Source organism: Carya illinoinensis, chromosome 11, assembly GCF_018687715.1.
Source record: "Carya illinoinensis cultivar Pawnee chromosome 11, C.illinoinensisPawnee_v1, whole genome shotgun sequence".
NCBI lineage: Eukaryota > Viridiplantae > Streptophyta > Magnoliopsida > Fagales > Juglandaceae > Carya > Carya illinoinensis.
The window spans coordinates 44697267-44715531 of NC_056762.1; the positions used below are offsets into that span (position 1 = coordinate 44697267).

Here is an 18265-nt window from a genome sequence, read left to right on the forward strand (position 1 = left end):
CATAGTGTGTTCTTCATAGTTGTGTTTTGTTTTAAATTTTTATGAGTTGATATTTAAGTTTAGGACAAAATTTACATGAGGAATGTAAATTTTGGAAACTTTTGAAGTTAGTATGCAAAATCCTTAAGTTATGGGTAAAACGGTCAATTTCCCACATGTAGAGAGTAAAATGAAAATTTTACTCTTTAAGTTAATATTTTCCATATTTCAAATTATTAGTGATTTAGTTCTAATTTTTAGAATCACTAATTACAGTTCCTCGTGATCGCACTTGAAGTTTTATAAGAAACGCGGAGATCGAGGTAAGTTAGCTTTTAACTTACTAGCAGTCTACTGTGTATGTGTGCTAAGTAAAAGAATTACAGTGTATGTATGTATGTTATCATATATGTTATACCATGCCAAGTTATCATGTAATTGTCTATTATACAGAATTTATTCTGTCATCAATTTTTATCTGTTACACAATATATTCTGTCATGTATTACTATACATTACAAATATGTCATGTTAAATATGTTGTCTGTTATATGTTATGCCATGTTACGAAATGTTACTATCTCAAGTTGGTTATGTATTTAACTACAATTGTGATGCGTAAAATACATGGGGCCACAACAACTGTGGAGTATGTATTTTTCATGTTAAGTCAAGTTTATGTAGAATACATGGGGCCACAACAACTGTGGAGTATGTATTTAACTGCATAGTGATGTATAGAATACATGGGGCCACAACAACTATGGAGTATGTATTTACACATATAATACATGGGGCCACAACAACTGTGGAGTATGTATTTTTAATGTTAAGTCAAGTTTGTGTAGAATACATGGGGCCACAACAACTGTGGAGTATGTATTTACACGTAGAATACATGGGGCCACAACAACTGTGGAGTATGTATTTTTCATGTTAAATTCAAGTTTCAGAGCAAGTTCATGCTAAGTCAAGTTTCAGATCAAGTTCATGTCAAGTCAAGTTCAGTTCATGATTCAATTTAAGCTATGTCAATTATGCTATGTTGTACGCTAAGTTATGCTTTAATTACTTATGAATTTGATTATGCATTTATGCTTTTACTGTCATACATGCATCATTAGTCTGTATGGAAGTTTTTTGTTAACTTGCTGAGATTTGTAATCAAATCTCACTGTGGTAGTCCCAACTACCATTCCCCCGAATGGTAGATCTTGTTACAGGACCTGAAGGAGGATCAGGAGCTGACCAACTAGACACAGTCGACTGAACGACGGTGCGTCGTTAATGTTAATATAGTAGTTAAATTACTACTTGTACGATGGAGTTGCATCTCCAGTACTTTTGGATCATAACTATTTTGGAATAGTGCTGTGATCTTAGTTATTCAATGAATCTTTATGTATGAAGTATGTTTTAAGTATTGGGATATTTTCAGTTTGGTGCATAGTATTGCTAAAAAAAAAATTATCCGCTGCGAATATTGCATAATGTTAGATGCATGTTAGGATTATTGCATCTTATATGTCATGAACGGGGGCAGGTAACCTTGTGTTACATGTCTCGACGCTTCAAATGTCCGTCCGATCCCAAACGGAATTTGGGGGCGTCACAGGGTGGTATCAGAGCAATACGTCTCTGGGCAGTAAATCCACATGTCCTTAGGAAATGCACCAAATATTAGGTTTGAAATTTAGTTGTCATTAGGCTTGAATTTCTTAAAGGTATGAGAGGTATTATATGATTGTAATATGTATACTCGTGTGTTACAGGAAGAGACAAATGACTCATGGTAAAATACCTCAAAACCCTGAAGGTGGTATCAATCAGGAGAATCATGATTCCCCAATGGATGGAGGATTAGCTGAAGCTGTGCGTATGCTGACTGACGTGCTTAGACATCAGCAACAGCAACAAGTGAACGCACCTAGACCCGAAGTTAGGGGTTGTCTATATGAGAAGTTTATGCTTTACCGTTACCCAAATTTTTTTGGTAATGAAGGACCACTGAGAGCCGAGAAATGGATTATAGATCTCGAGAGAACGTACGAGATTTGTGGATGTCTTGAGGACCAAAAGGTTCTATATGCTGGATACCTATTCCAAGGAGAAGCTGGAATATGGTGGGATACACGTAGGCAACTTCTAGTTAGGGAACTAGGTAGTATGGCTGCATTGTCTTGGGAGAGGTTCAAGGAAGAGTTTGACAACAGATTCTTCCCAGACTCTGTCAAACAATTGAAAGCCCTGGAATTTGCGTCCTTAAAACAAGGTAGTTTGACTGTAGAGCAGTATGCCGCTAAATTCATGGCATTGGGAAGGTTCGCACCACACTTGATTTCAACTCAAAAGATGCAGGCACAAAAGTTTCAAGCAGGACTTCTGCCTAGAATCCGAAGTCAAGTAGCTTGCCTTAGAATAGAGAATTACCAAGAGTTGGTAAATGTAACGACAATAGCAGAGGCTGAGCAGAAGGAATTGGCGATCCAGAACATGACCGATCGAAAGAGAGCCATGCCATTTACTACAAGCAGTAGTGCTGAGAAAAAGAGGCCTTTTTCTAGTCCGGAGAAAGGCAAGGGAATAATGATTGGAGGACAGAAGCCGTCCTTTTATTCACCATGCCCTAAGTGTGGTAAGCTTCATTCTGGAGAATGTTACAAGGGATATGGAGTCTGTTACCGATGTGGAAAACCAGGACATATGATTAGAGATTGTCCTAACGCCAAACAAGGTAGTGGAGCTGGTGATCGCAAGCCAAGGCCCCACATCCCGGCACGAGTGTATGCAGTAACACCCGGTGATTTTGATGTTGACGCACCTGAAACTGATGAAGCTGGCGTCATAACTGGTATTTTTTTTTATTTTATTTTATATTTTTTTTTTCTTTCCTTTTAGTATTGATGATGTTGCAGGTGTTATGAATGTGTTAGAATTAGTATTAATATTGGTGTATATATTTTTTTTTAGGAAGGGTTAATTTGTTTAGGTTCTCGGCTTGTGCACTATTCGATTCAGGTGCGTCGCAGTCCTTTGTGTCTGCAGCGTTTGCACGAATTTGTAGTTTGCAGACTGAACTATTACCACGACGAGTTGTAGTATTAATTCCCGATGGGAATACAGTATCTTGTACCCGTTTAGTTAATGATTGTCCGTTAGAGCTAGAAGGAAGGACACTGAAGGCTAACTTGTTAGTATTCGGTCAGATGGAATTCGACCTGATTTTGGGGATGGACTGGTTTTTCAAGCACTACGCTAAGATAGACTGTCGGAAACGAGAGGTTGTGTTTGAACCTCCAACTGAAGGCAGGATGAGTTACGCAGGAACATCAGTTAAGGCCACCCCACCTTTGATCTCGGCGTTGCAAGCTAGGAAGTGTATCGATGATGGAGCCTCAGCGTTTCTATTGATAACTGTAGAGGAGACAACCAAAACTATAGGAATCCAAGGGATACCTGTGGTTGAAGACTTTCCTGAAGTTTTCGTTGATGAGTTACCTGGTTTACCACCAGATAGAGAAGTAGAATTCCAAATAGAGTTGGAGCCGGCAACAACTCCGACTCACAAGGCGCCATATCGTATGGCCCCTACCGAGTTGAAGGAGCTCAAGTTACAATTGGAAGAACTTTTGGAGAAGGGTTTTATCCGCCCTAGTTCTTCGCCGTGGGGAGCACCTGTGTTATTTGTGAAGAAAAAAGATGGATCTATGAGGATGTGTATAGACTATAGAGAGTTGAATAAGGTGACGATTAAGAATAGATACCCATTACCCAGAATCGATGATTTGTTGGATCAGTTGCAAGGAGCAGCAGTGTTTTCAAAGATTGACCTGAGATCCGGGTATCATCAGCTAAAAGTCAAGGATCAAGATGTGCTGAAAACTGCCTTTAGGACAAGGTATGGCCACTTCGAGTTTTTAGTGATGCCTTTTGGGTTAACCAATGCTCCAGCCGCATTCATGGACATGATGAACAAAATATTCAGACCTTATTTGGATAATTTTGTTGTCGTATTCATTGATGACATCTTAATCTACTCTAAGAACAAGGAGGAACATAGACATCATCTAAGCATGGCTTTAACTATACTTAAGGATCAGAAACTTTATGCCAAACTTAGTAAGTGTGAGTTCTGGCTGGAAGAAGTAAAATTTCTAGGTCATGTGATCTCTAGTAGAGGAGTAGCAGTAGACCCGAGCAAGATTGAAGCTGTAACGAACTGGCAGAGACCGACCAGTGTGCATGAGATCCGAAGTTTCTTAGGACTGGCTGGTTACTATAGGAGATTTGTGGAAGGATTCTCCCGTTTGTCTGGACCACTCACCGCCCTGACTAAGAAAAATGTGAAATTTACTTGGAATGATAAGTGCGAAACAAGTTTTCTTGAGTTGAAGAAAAGACTTACCACCGCACCGGTACTTACACTGCCGGAACCTCTTAAATCTTTTGTAGTATATAGCGATGCATCTAAGGCAGGACTCGGATGTGTGCTAATGCAAGAAGGGAAAGTGGTTGCTTATGCTTCACGACAACTGAAGAATCACGAACAGAATTATCCTACTCATGATTTGGAATTAGCTGCAGTAGTTTTTGCTCTTAAGATTTGGAGACATTATTTGTATGGCGAGAAGTGTGAAGTCTTCACAGATCACAAAAGCCTAAAGTACCTGTTTGAGCAGAAGAATCTTAATATGAGACAAAGAAGATGGCTGGAATTAATCAGCGACTATCAGTGCGACATCAAGTATCATCCTGGAAAGGCCAACGTGGTAGCTGATGCTTTAAGCCGCAAGAGCAGACAAGAAGCTTCATCAGTTCCTTCATCAGAAGTAAATTCCCTCTTATGTAGTATGAGAAAACTGTTGATTAGAAACCGTAGTCAGGAAACCATGTTGACTACAATCCAAGAATTCATTCCATTGGACTGGGAAGAACTGAAAGACCGTCAAAAGAAGGACAGTAAACTTGCAGAAGTTGTAAAAAAGATCGAAAAGTCAAAAGGACCAGTGGACTTTAGCCTCAGAGAGGATGGGACTCTGTATTACAAGGACAGAAGAGTCATTCCAGCAGATGAAGAGTTAAAGGAAAAAGTACTAAAGGAAGCTCATAACACACCTTACACTGCTCATCCTGGTAGTACAAAAATGTATCAGGATTTGAAACAGTCCTTTTGGTGGGAAGGAATGAAGAAGGACGTAGTAGAATTTGTGAACAAATGTTCTGTCTGTAGATTAGTAAAAGCAGAGCACCAAAAGCCAGCCGGTAAATTGCAGTCATTGCCAATCCCAGAATGGAAATGGGAGGATATTTCCATGGATTTTATAGTAGGCTTTCCAAGGACCTCAGCCGGAAATAATACTATCTGGGTAATAGTTGATCGTCTGACAAAAAGTGCTCACTTCATACCCATTAAGAATACAGATTCTCTAGAAAGATTGACGAGAATTTATATAGCAGAGATTGTCAGATTGCATGGAGTGCCTAAGACGATCGTATCAGATAGAGACCCTCGTTTTACGTCACGCTTCTGGAAAAGTTTACAAGAATCGATGGGCTCTAGTCTGAGGTTTAGTAGTGCATACCACCCACAAACAGATGGACAGACAGAAAGGACGATTCAAACTTTGGAAGATATGCTAAGAGCCTGTGTTTTGGATTACGAAGGGAATTGGGAGAAACAATTACCTTTGGTAGAATTTGCTTATAACAATAGTTTCCAGGCCACTATTCAAATGGCACCATATGAAGCCTTGTATGGTAGAAAGTGTAGATCACCTCTGTATTGGGATGAAGTAGGGGAAAGCAAAGTAGTTGGACCAGAAGTCTTACAAGAGATTAAGGACCAAGTACACTTGATTAAAGAAAGGATGAAAATAGCACAGAGTCGACAGAAGAGCTACGCTGATAATCGAAGGAGGATCATAGATTTTAAAGTTGGAGATTGGGTCTATGTGAAGGTATCTCCTATGAGAGGAGTGAGTCGTTTTGGAGTGAAAAACAAGTTAAGTCCGAGATATGTGGGACCCTATGAGATAGTGGAGAAAGTGGGAGTAGTTGCATATCGTTTGGAATTGCCAACTGAGTTCCATGGAATTCATAATGTTTTCCACGTGTCTTCTTTGAAAAAGAGTTTTGGGAATCAGACACCAATGATAGTGGATCCCGATAGCATACCTTTACAACCCAACTTGACCTATGAAGAGAAGCCAATGCAAATTCTTGACTGGAAAGATAAAGAGTTGCGGAACCGTAAGATCCCATTGGTCAAAGTACTTTGGCAAAATCATAATATTCAAGAGGCGACTTGGGAGAAAGAAGTTGATATGCGAGCCAAGTACCCCCAGTTGTTTGACATCTAAATTCAGTCTTGCAGAATTGTTTTGGGCTTTTGCTTAATTGATACTTTGTAGTTCACTTGTACGGGACTGACAATATCAGACGTTGTACTTCGTTTTTCGAATATCAATAAAGTATATGTGTTTCCTTAACTTTTGAATTGTTATTTCTTACTTACTTCGATTTCGAGGACGAAATCTTTTTTTTAGGAGGGGAGATTGTAACAGCCCGCTAGAAATTCAATTGTGAAATTTCTATTAACTTTAGGAATCTCGTGAAAAACCCATAAGTTTTCACGAATCCATTAATCGTATAGGTTTTTGTCTAACTACATAGTTAGTGTTATTATTTACTATGGTATCAGAAGTGTATTTTTGATTATTGGAGATAGTTAGAAGTGTCAAAATGTATTATGATTTGTGCCATTAGACTCGGAGGGTTATTTAAAGTCTTATGGCGCAATAGCATTTTTTCACATTTTCGGACAAAACGTCTGTTCAAAACTGTAGATATTATTGGATAAAAAGAAATATCTTGAGGTAATTTTCGTGAATATTATTGGGTAAAAATATTTTGAGTTGATTTTTTATAGATATTATTAGATAAAAATATCTTAAGTTGATTTTTGTAGATATTATTGGATAGAATATTATGAGATAATCTTTTATAGATATTTTGGGTAGGAGAAAACCACACTCAACTCTCAACTCCAGCCTTATCACCTCCCTTATCTCGTCCATAAATGTGTCTAGCCAGCACCCATGAACTTATCTTCAATTACTCCTTCTAATAAAAGATTATCAAACACTCTCTCTCGGACAGATTTTAGGAGATCTTTTGCACGCCCATTTCGAAGCTGTTGTAAGTGTTTTATCATAAAGTCTCCTTCATATAAGTTGTTCCTTTTTGAGTCTAGTTTACATGAATATCTTATTTGCCCCATTTGAAGATCATTTGGTCAGTCAAATATTGTGTAAACTATAGAAAGGTCATTCTGGGAGATAAACTGGAGAATATGTTATAGTTTGGAGTTTTTGACCAAGCTAATGGATAGATATTGATCCGAAATTTTTATGGAGTATTGTTAACATGTATATGTGACTATTGGTTGAGGATTTTTGCATGATTAAAGGTTTTGATGAAAGATGTTCTTAGATTTAGAAACTTAGAAACTGGAAGAGGAAAAACAGTTTCTGTTTTGAGAAAGTTTAACTCTTTGGTGGTCTAAACCTATTCTAATGACTTTGATAATTTTATTGGAGGATCCTAAACATCTTATATACATGTTATATTATTATTTTGAAGATATTTGATGTTAGTTTCAAAGATATGAAATTTTATGCAAAGAGATATTCAGATAAGCCAAAGTGTGGATATTCTTGGCTAAATTTATGTTTTGGTTAATTTCTAACCATGTGATCTTGAATTAGAAGCTTGTATATGTTTTAGGACATCTTTTTAAACCATGTAATGGTTTGGTTTGAAGATCATATATTTATAAGTCATAGATCAAGAGATTTATCAAAACTAGTTGAGGAAAAAGCTCCTGTTTTTGGACTAAGTGTAAAACCAAAAACTCCAAATGTTATTTTGTGATTTTGGTGACTTTAGTTTGATGATTTAAAGCATGGTTGATGTTAGGATGATATTATGAATATGTTAGAAGTAAGATTTGATTTTTGAAATTATTGGAGATGTTTTGATTTAAGGTCAAAACTTGTGATTCAAATGCTTGGATCTTTTTACAAAAAAGTTTGGTGTTGATTATTAGATTTTTCTAAATAGATGTTTTAAGTATGCTTTTGAACTTAGGATTGGAAGATGTTTGTTGCAAAATTTTGGTTTAAGCATGAGTTTTGAAGTTGGAAGGAATTGCAACAAAAATAAAGGGAAATGGCCTATGGATGTTTCGACCATAGTGTGTTCTTCATGGTTGTGTTTTGTTTTAAATTTTTATGAGTTGATATTTAAGTTTAGGACAAAATTTACATGAGGAATGTAAATTTTGGAAACTTTTGAAGTTAGTATGCAAAATCCTTAAGTTATGGGTAAAACGGTCAATTTTCCACATGTAGAGAGTAAAATGAAAATTTTACTCTTTAAGTTAATATTTTCCATATTTCAAATTATTAGTGATTTAGTTCTAATTTTTAGAATCACTAATTACAGTTCCTCGTGATCGCACTTGAAGTTTTATAAGAAACGCGGAGATCGAGGTAAGTTAGCTTTTAACTTACTAGCAGTCTACTGTGTATGTGTGCTAAGTAAAAGAATTACAGTGTATGTATGTATGTTATCATATATGTTATACCATGCCAAGTTATCATGTAATTGTCTATTATACAGAATTTATTCTGTCATCAATTTTTATCTGTTACACAATATATTCTGTCATGTATTACTATACATTACAAATATGTCATGTTAAATATGTTGTCTGTTATATGTTATGCCATGTTACGAAATGTTACTATCTCAAGTTGGTTATGTATTTAACTACAATTGTGATGCGTAAAATACATGGGGCCACAACAACTGTGGAGTATGTATTTTTCATGTTAAGTCAAGTTTATGTAGAATACATGGGGCCACAACAACTGTGGAGTATGTATTTAACTGCATAGTGATGTATAGAATACATGGGGCCACAACAACTATGGAGTATGTATTTACACATATAATACATGGGGCCACAACAACTGTGGAGTATGTATTTTTAATGTTAAGTCAAGTTTGTGTAGAATACATGGGGCCACAACAACTGTGGAGTATGTATTTACACGTAGAATACATGGGGCCACAACAACTGTGGAGTATGTATTTTTCATGTTAAATTCAAGTTTCAGAGCAAGTTCATGCTAAGTCAAGTTTCAGATCAAGTTCATGTCAAGTCAAGTTCAGTTCATGATTCAATTTAAGCTATGTCAATTATGCTATGTTGTACGCTAAGTTATGCTTTAATTACTTATGAATTTGATTATGCATTTATGCTTTTACTGTCATACATGCATCATTAGTCTGTATGGAAGTTTTTTGTTAACTTGCTGAGATTTGTAATCAAATCTCACTGTGGTAGTCCCAACTACCATTCCCCCGAATGGTAGATCTTGTTACAGGACCTGAAGGAGGATCAGGAGCTGACCAACTAGACACAGTCGACTGAACGACGGTGCGTCGTTAATGTTAATATAGTAGTTAAATTACTATTTGTACGATGGAGTTGCATCTCCAGTACTTTTGGATCATAACTATTTTGGAATAGTGCTGTGATCTTAGTTATTCAATGAATCTTTATGTATGAAGTATGTTTTAAGTATTGGGATATTTTCAGTTTGGTGCATAGTATTGCTAAAAAAAAAATTATCCGCTGCGAATATTGCATAATGTTAGATGCATGTTAGGATTATTGCATCTTATATGTCATGAACGGGGGCAGGTAACCTTGTGTTACATGTCTCGACACTTCAAATGTCCGTCCGATCCCAAACGGAATTTGGGGGCGTCACATGTTCACATAGATTCTACTGATCGTAACAAGTTAGAAGCCAAATCCAGAAAATGTTTTTTCATCGGTTATGGTGATGAAGAATTTGGCTATCGATTTTGGGATGATAAAAATCGCAAAATCATCAGAAGTAGAAATGTGATTTTCAATGAGCAGATTTTGTACAAAGCTAGGTCACAAGCTGAACCTGAGGTGCAGCCAAAGAAACCTGAGGTTGTTGACTTTGATATTACTCGAGTCAACACTGATCAGAACGAGGATCAAGAGAATGATGATCCACAGATCGAACAACGTACACCACTCACTGCTACTCGAAGATCTTCAAGGACAATCAGGCCACCACAGCGATTCTCACCATCTCTATACTACATCTTGCTAACAGATAGTGGTGAACCGGAAAGTTATGATGAAACTCTACGAATTGAAGATTCGATCAAGTGGGAGAAAGCCATGCAAGATGAGATGAAGTCACTGATGTCAAATCAGACATGGGAGCTAACTAAGCTTCCAAAAGGCAAGAAGGCTTTACACAATAAATGGGTGTACAGAATTAAGGAAGAGCATAATGGTAGCAAGCGCTACAAAGCCAGAATGGTCGTGAAGGGGTTTCAACAAAAGGAAGGTGTCGACTATACAGATATTTTCTCCCCAGTTGTAAAGTTGACCACGATCAGGCTAGTGTTGGCAATTGTGGCTGCAGAGAATCTACATCTTGAGCAGTTAGATGTGAAGACTGCATTCCTTCATGGTGATTTGGAGGAAGACATCTATATGCACCAGCCACAAGGATTCTCAGTGAAGGGAAAAGATAATCTAGTTTGCAAACTGAAGAAGAGCTTGTATGGCCTGAAACAAGCTTCGCGACAATGGTACCGAAAGTTTGACAACTTCATGTGCAGTAATGGATTTACAAGACTACAGGCTGACCATTGTTGCTATATGAAGAATTTTGACAACTCTTATATTATCCTACTGTTGTATGTGGATGATATGCTCGTTGCAGGATCAAGCATCGAGGAGATCAATAAACTGAAGAAGCAGTTGTCAAAGCAGTTTGAGATGAAGGATTTGGGTGCTGCAAAACAAATCCTTGGTATGAGAATTATTAGAGACAGGACTAATAATTCTCTTAAGCTCTCGCAGGAGGAGTATGTGAAGAAGGTGCTCAGAAGGTTTAACGTGGACAAGACGAAACCAGTGAGCACACCCTTAGCTAGTCACTTTCGACTAACTAAGGATCAGTCGCCAAAGACGGAGGAAGAGCAAGAATGCATGAACAGAATTCCCTATGCATCTGCTATTGGTAGTCTTATGTACGCCATGGTCTGTACAAGGCCAGATATTGCACAAGCAGTGGGAGCTGTGAGCAGATACATGAGTAATCCAGGAAAGCAGCATTGGGAAGCAGTCAAGTGGATTTTGAGATATCTACAAGGCTCTTCAGATACGTCACTATGCTTTACGAAAGCAGGTTTAAAGCTACAGGGATATGTAGATGCTGATTTAGCAGGTGACGTTGACAGCAGAAAAAGTACTACTGGATTTGTGTATACGCTGGGTGGTACAGCTGTATCGTGGGCTTCTAAGTTACAGAAGATTGTTGCTCTCTTAACTATAGAAGCGGAATACGTTGCTATAACTGAAGCGGGGAAGGAAATGGTTTGGTTGCAGTCATTCTTGGAAGAATTGGGAAAGAAGAATGAAAAAGGTATTCTGCACAGTGATAGTCAGAGTGCTATTTTTCTTACAAAGAATCCAGCCTTTCATTCCAGAACGAAACACATACAGTTGCGATACCATTTTATCCGATCTCTTCTCGATAGTGGACAACTGATACTTGAGAAGATTCGAGGAGCAGAGAACCCAGCAGACATGCTCACAAAAGGAGTTACTGCTGACAAACTGAAGTTGTGTGTAGCTTCAGTTGGCCTCCGTACTTAAAGGCATGACTTGAAGTTGCTGTGATGGTTGCTATGAAGATATGTAGACTCATTTGTCTCCAAGTGGGAGATTGTTATAATTGGAGACAATCACTAGTGGCCTAGTGGGTTGTGCACTACATATATCTAATGCACCGAAAGTCACCCACCCAATCCTCTAGTTTAATCAACCCACTTGCGCACCAACTACGGATTGCTCTCCTATAAATAGGAGAGCTTAATTGTGCAGAAGATATAGCGAAGAGAAGGGTGTGTGCGGAAGAAAGAAGAGTGAATGCAAGTGGGTGAGAAGAGAGAGTTTACAGAGAGAGAGAATTTGTTGTAAAAATCATTTCGTAGTGAAATCACAGCTGCTGTGGACGTAGGCAATTGCCGAACCACGTTAAATTTTGTCTCTCCTTTTATTTAGTTTCATCTCTGTCTCCGACCAGTCCCCAACAAGATGCTCCGTTGATAAAGTATATATTATATATCCAAAGAAGAGATAAATTTATTTATTTAGATTGAATTTATATTTAAGGCCATCAGTACGTACCTGGTCAATTTCATGTGGGGTTGCAGATTATTCTCTTCTATATATATATATATATATATATATATAAGCCAAACAAATTAATGAATTAACTAAAAAACATCAGGATCGAAGAAAAATTATAATTCGTTATAAATGTAATTAAATAAATAATTTTGGATTAGGCCAACCGGCCAAGTTTGGATCTGCTAAGGAAATCCTCTCCTTGTATATTTATTAATTTCTTATCTCACGATTTACAAAATGAGGCAAGACCTCAATATATAGTGATTACAAATGAGAGGAAAATTCCTGTGTCACAAAATTACAGCCTGCAGTGCAGTGTGTGTGTGTCCTACTATAACTGATGGTTAGCGGAGATGAGTCTGGGCGCAGGCAATGCAGGAGGAGAGGTGCTTGAGTGGCTCTGCATGGTGTGGTCCTGCGTATAAGGCTTTGTTGAGCATTCTGCACCTGCACTGTACGTAGGTGAGTCTGCTGTGGAAGACGTAGCATGGCATGCGTGGTTTGCATGTGATGCCTTAACAGGATCGAGACGTTGTGTTAAGGTTAGTTCCTCTGCTATAGAAATATCCAGCGCGCAAATCGGGCACGGCATCCTCAAGTGATCAATGCAGCAAGCTGGCTAATCAACATGGAAAGCGATTTTTTTTTTTTTTTTGATATTGGGGATTGGGGAGGGGGATCGAACCCAAGACCTCTCTTATAGAGGTTGGGTCTCATGCCACCTGAACCACATACTCTTGACCATGGAAAGCGATTTAATATCTTTGTATGTTTTCTTTTGAATATTCTCCTTGATTGTAATCTGTACAAACCTATTATATAAATAGTGCATTGATCCTTCAGTGAAAATATACTGGAGGGAATTTCATCTCGGTGTCATTGTTTTCCTGCCCACACCAAGGTTTGCAAACCTTGTCATGTTATCAGAGTATACCTAGGACTTGCGTCCATTCCTTCCTCTCTTTTTTTTTCCTCATGGACTCCTACTCTTCCTCCATTCCCTTGCCGTTTAACGTGATGGTTCATATTTTAACCACAAAACTCAGCTACACAATATTTGATTTGGAAGAGTCAATTTCTTCCTCTCCTTACAAGTAAAAATCTACTCGGGTTTGTTGACGGTTCTCTTCCTTCTCCATCGTCCACTTTTCTTGATGGCAATGATAAATCCATCCCAAATCCTCAGCATCTTCTTTGGCACCAAACTGATCAACTTAGCTTAATTTTTTCCTCTCTTAGACCAATCAGGCCTTACAAAATTCGTCACGGATGACTCTACAATTGGGTAGTTGCTACCCGCAAACAAGGGCAACTAGAAGTCTATGCCCACCGCCATCTCTTTCAAAAAGGAGATGGAACATTGTTCAGTTACTATATATTAGTTCAGGAGATATGATATATCAGTTTCGTATAAGTCCCTCTAAGAAAGTAAAATCTACTCTTGTAAAAAAGTAAATTTTTTATAAAGACTTATGCAGGATTTACACATATTATTCTCTTCTTTTCCTGATGAGTAAGTACATGTATAGAGATTTTAGCCTCCTTAATTCAGATGATGAAGTTAATAAACTGCAGGGTGGCCTAGCTAGGCATGCACCACCTTGAACTTCTTACACTAGGTGGGAGCCAAAGCATGATTGCGAAGAAAAAGGGCTTCCAATAGAGAGAGCATAGTCGGTAATTTGTGACCGGCCACCATTATCTAAAAGATACACACTTAATTGGCTTTGATCTCCGTTAAGATAATCCTGATGCAATTAATGCTAATAAAACAGCAGTGTTGATAATCATTAATGGCGATTCCAACTACAGGCGAACCGTGTACCTTGCACAGTACAAATATATGTCTATCCAGACTACCCCATGCACATCTACTCAGCAACGATCAATATTACCAAGTGTGATTGGAGACAAGCTTTAAAATCAAGAACAACATTGTTCTAGAATTATAATTACCCGGTAAACCTTCAACGTCCGCTACCCCGTGACTTACATTATGGCCTACAGGAAAGTTGCATCTATATGAAAGGCACCAAACAAGCCAGTGAAGCTAAAAGAATCGAGTTGAATAAAACAGAGGATGGGATGCGGGCTTTATCACGGCGGGTGAAGAGTGCTTGGTACACGGGAATATTGAGCATCACAAGTAGCACGACAAGAATGATCTGTACGATCAACTGGTCTAACGACTTAAAGTACTCCAAATCCATAATAGCCTTTGTAATGCCCCCAATTAAGCTGAAGAGATTTAGCATTGCCAGTGTTGCCATAACAGTGAACATGACAGATGAGCTTCCAAACTCTATGATCTCTTGATCGTACCTCTTTGATACATCCTGTGTCATCACCTTGTCTGTGAGTGCAAATGTTGTTTGAGACAGTCCTAATGTCCCGGTAATGGTGTCAATGAACCCGAAAAAGTATGAAGTAGTCCTTCGGATCACCCAAATTCTTTGAAAGTTCCACCAAGCTTTGAGTGTATCCCCAGAGCACAGGGCCTCAGCGATGCTGCATGAATTCCTAGCTAGAAAAACGTATGCAAAAGGCAGGAACCATAGGCTTTTAACCTGGAATAATAAAGAAGAGTCAGTACGTATGCATGCAGAAGGCAGTAGTACTACGTCAATCTGAGTGGCATTAATGGAGATGCGTATGTAGCACAAATATCTCTAAAATCGATTAACTCTAGCTTGTTTCTTTCACTTGCAGTTCAAACGTCAGTATGCATATATCTCTAGCATAAGAATAGAAAGGCAAAGAGAGATAAACCTGGGGGAATAAGGGAATGCCACGGAGCAAGCAGAGAGGAGGAACAATCACATAATAGAGCGCTGGCAAGGAAATTGGAGCCCACAAAAGAAACATGCAATATCCCATCTGGGCACCCAATTTTATCTTCCCACGTCCATATATGAAGGGGCAATACTTGGAGAAGAATATCTGAAACATGCCTTCGGACCACCTCTTGTGTTGAATAAGAGCTATATCTAAGGTTGTCGGGGCAACACCCTAGAAGGCCTTCCTATCTGGATTATAATAGAGTGATTTCCAACCTCTGCATTGGATGGTCAAGCCAGTTACAATGTCTTCCACTGGGCACCCATATATCAGCCCCATCTGCAAATTCATAATTATATATTTTCCAGATTAGAAGTTGGTTATTTCACATCCACAAACACACACACACAAAGAGGCACCCAGAGATAAGGGAAATCACCTTTTTCCCCCATTGAGTGTCCTTTTCATGGCTACAATTAGCAAGGACTTTTGATCCTTCTTCCAATTCATTAACAGTTTTATCCTACTTCATTTCTCCTTCAGTACTGTTCCACTCTCCTCTATAATCCTTGGAGTACACCTTTCCACACAGACTCTCTCTTCGATGGAAACATCCAGTGCCACAATACAATGCCGCTTCATATCCACCCATACCCGAAAGCTCAAACTTCATAGATATATAAAACAAAGAGTTTATAGTTGTTCAGTCCACCACATGATCACGTACATGTATCCTTTTGTTCTAGAAAATGAAAGGCCTAGCATGTTCATAAAAGTACCCACCTTATTAACTACAGAACAAGAAGATGCATAAATATCATTCTTGGTTATATTGTCAAAACTTTGTGGATGTTGCACGAAAGCGATCTCGTTGCCTTTCCTTTCATCCATGAAAAAACATAGCGCCTCTCGTACTGCATCTGCATCATTTGCATACATGTCACAGTCCAGGTTGAGGATGAAGGGAGCATTGCTAATCTTTGCCGACACTCTTAACTGCACATTTCAAATAATAATCTCTTCAAAATACTAGCTAATTAAAACTCAGTTATATTTTTGAGCGGACATGGTATGATCACAATGGCATATATGAAAAGTTCTAAACAAACCTTCTTACTGATCTTTTCAATTCTTTTTAGCAACTTTTTTATGTTGATGATAAAAGTTTTTTTTTTTTTTTCCCTTTTCTGGGCATTAAATTAGTTGGAGAGATTGAAAAACGCCTCGTACGATGTAAAATTCCAGCAAGTGGATATGCATATATGCATGCATGTAGAGTAGCCGAAAGCTTACAAGTGCATTCAGAGCTCCGGCTTTGAAGTTATGGGGCCACTGGGGTCTCTTTTCTCGTGCCATGTATACCACCATTGGCAGTCGCCCTCCATCAATATCCACGGCATTTTTGTCTCTTCCATCGATCATTATCTTTTAAGGAAATAAAAAGAGCCAAAAATAATGACCTAAATATATATTTGATAAATATAACCATCTTGTAGATGTAACATGCATGATGCATCTGAATAGCTAGACGATACAAGAACTAACCTGCACAATTGACTGGTGATCCTGCTTCGTTGCGTTGGAATTCCACTCTGAAAACCCTTTGTGTTGGTGCCTTATTTTTTTTGGAATCATGCCCGTTTCAACAATTGAGTCGATGCGATTTTTCATTTCTTCATATAGTTTCTTTAAAGCGCGCAATTCAATTGATTTTGTTGTCAGGAATATATATATATATATATATATATGTGTGTATGTATGTATATAGTCGAAAAAATGGAAAAACTATTGATTGATATCATTTTATTACTTGATATCTAATGATTGAGAAATACACAAAAGATAATAAGTATGTTTTTTTCAATTACTTGATATCATATTAAAAAAATTATGAAACTTAGATAATCTTAAAGGCATGCAGGATGAATGAATGAGTTGGATACTATGATTTTACAGTGTCTGTAAATATACGAGTGTGCACGTATATATGTACCTTGATAGCCAACCATTCTGGACCTATATTGATGGAGAGGTCATGTTGCGAGTTGGAGGCGGCCGAGTGGTTGGCAAAGTAGGGGGCGGGGGACCTCGGTTCGACCCTGAACTTTTTGCAAAAGGGTATCCAATGCTTAGAGAAGGTAGAGGCCTCAAGGACTGCATAGAATGTCAGTTCCGAGCCACCATCATCGGAAAGGTAAACGCTCAACTTCTCCGGTGGATAATTGTAGGACATGGCCGATAACACCGTGTTTATCACCATTATTGGCGGCTCCATCTTCGGGTCTGCCGTACACACCAAAATGTCGACTCCCGGTAATTTCTCTTCGTATCTGGTTAGAGGGATGGAGATATATAGGACCAAATTATTAATTTCAGAAAATCAATAGCATCTTTTCGATTCCATTCGGATCCGATCCCTCTACTTTTCAGTGCCCCCCAAAAAGAGAGAGAGTTAAAATTTAAGTTGATGAGAACAAATAAGATTTTTTATTTATATAAACTAGATTCCAGCTAACAGGTTTCATTATTAATTAATTAGAGCTTGAATTTATATCTTACAGAGTACTTGAATTTCTACGGGTCTACTAAAATTTCTGTGATGTACGTATCTCATGTATTCCATACATACATGCATTTATATATGTCGTGTATATATCCCTCCATTCAAAACGATATTAAAGCCAAAACCTTGCTACTGTTTACTATGAATTAGTTCATGAGAGCTAGAGAGAGATCACAGAGAGAGAGAGAGAGAGGGGTGACCTATGTGAGAGTCTGTCTTTGAAAGGGTAACGGTAAACAACGTTGCATCGAACAGACTGAGTGAAGATCCAGAACAAACTGAAACATACGTCCGCCAAGAACAGGCCAATCCAAGCCCATCTCCCTTGATCATGAGCTGATCTTGGGAGATGTGACAACCTGTAAACCCATATCAAACATATACCCACAACTACTGTGGACGCGAACAGCCTGTATGCTCCTCTAAATCTTGCTTCTTTCGTCTCGAACAAAGCAAGTGAGGCCTGATCTTCATCTTCTTCAGTACCTCCCTTACCCATACGGACCATGTATCTCCTCTGCATCTGCAGTAGTGGTGTGTGTGGGAGTTTGTGGCCGAGTGAACCGTGCGTCTACGCGAGCTCTCACAAATCAAGTTTATATAACTTCCAATTTTCAGATGCACAA

The 18265-nt window shown here is 38.3% G+C and overlaps 1 pseudogene; it reads right to left on the bottom strand.

Moving 5' to 3' along the window:
• Positions 1-14059: 14059 nt before the first annotated feature.
• On the bottom strand, positions 14060-18265 carry LOC122281402 (annotated as a pseudogene).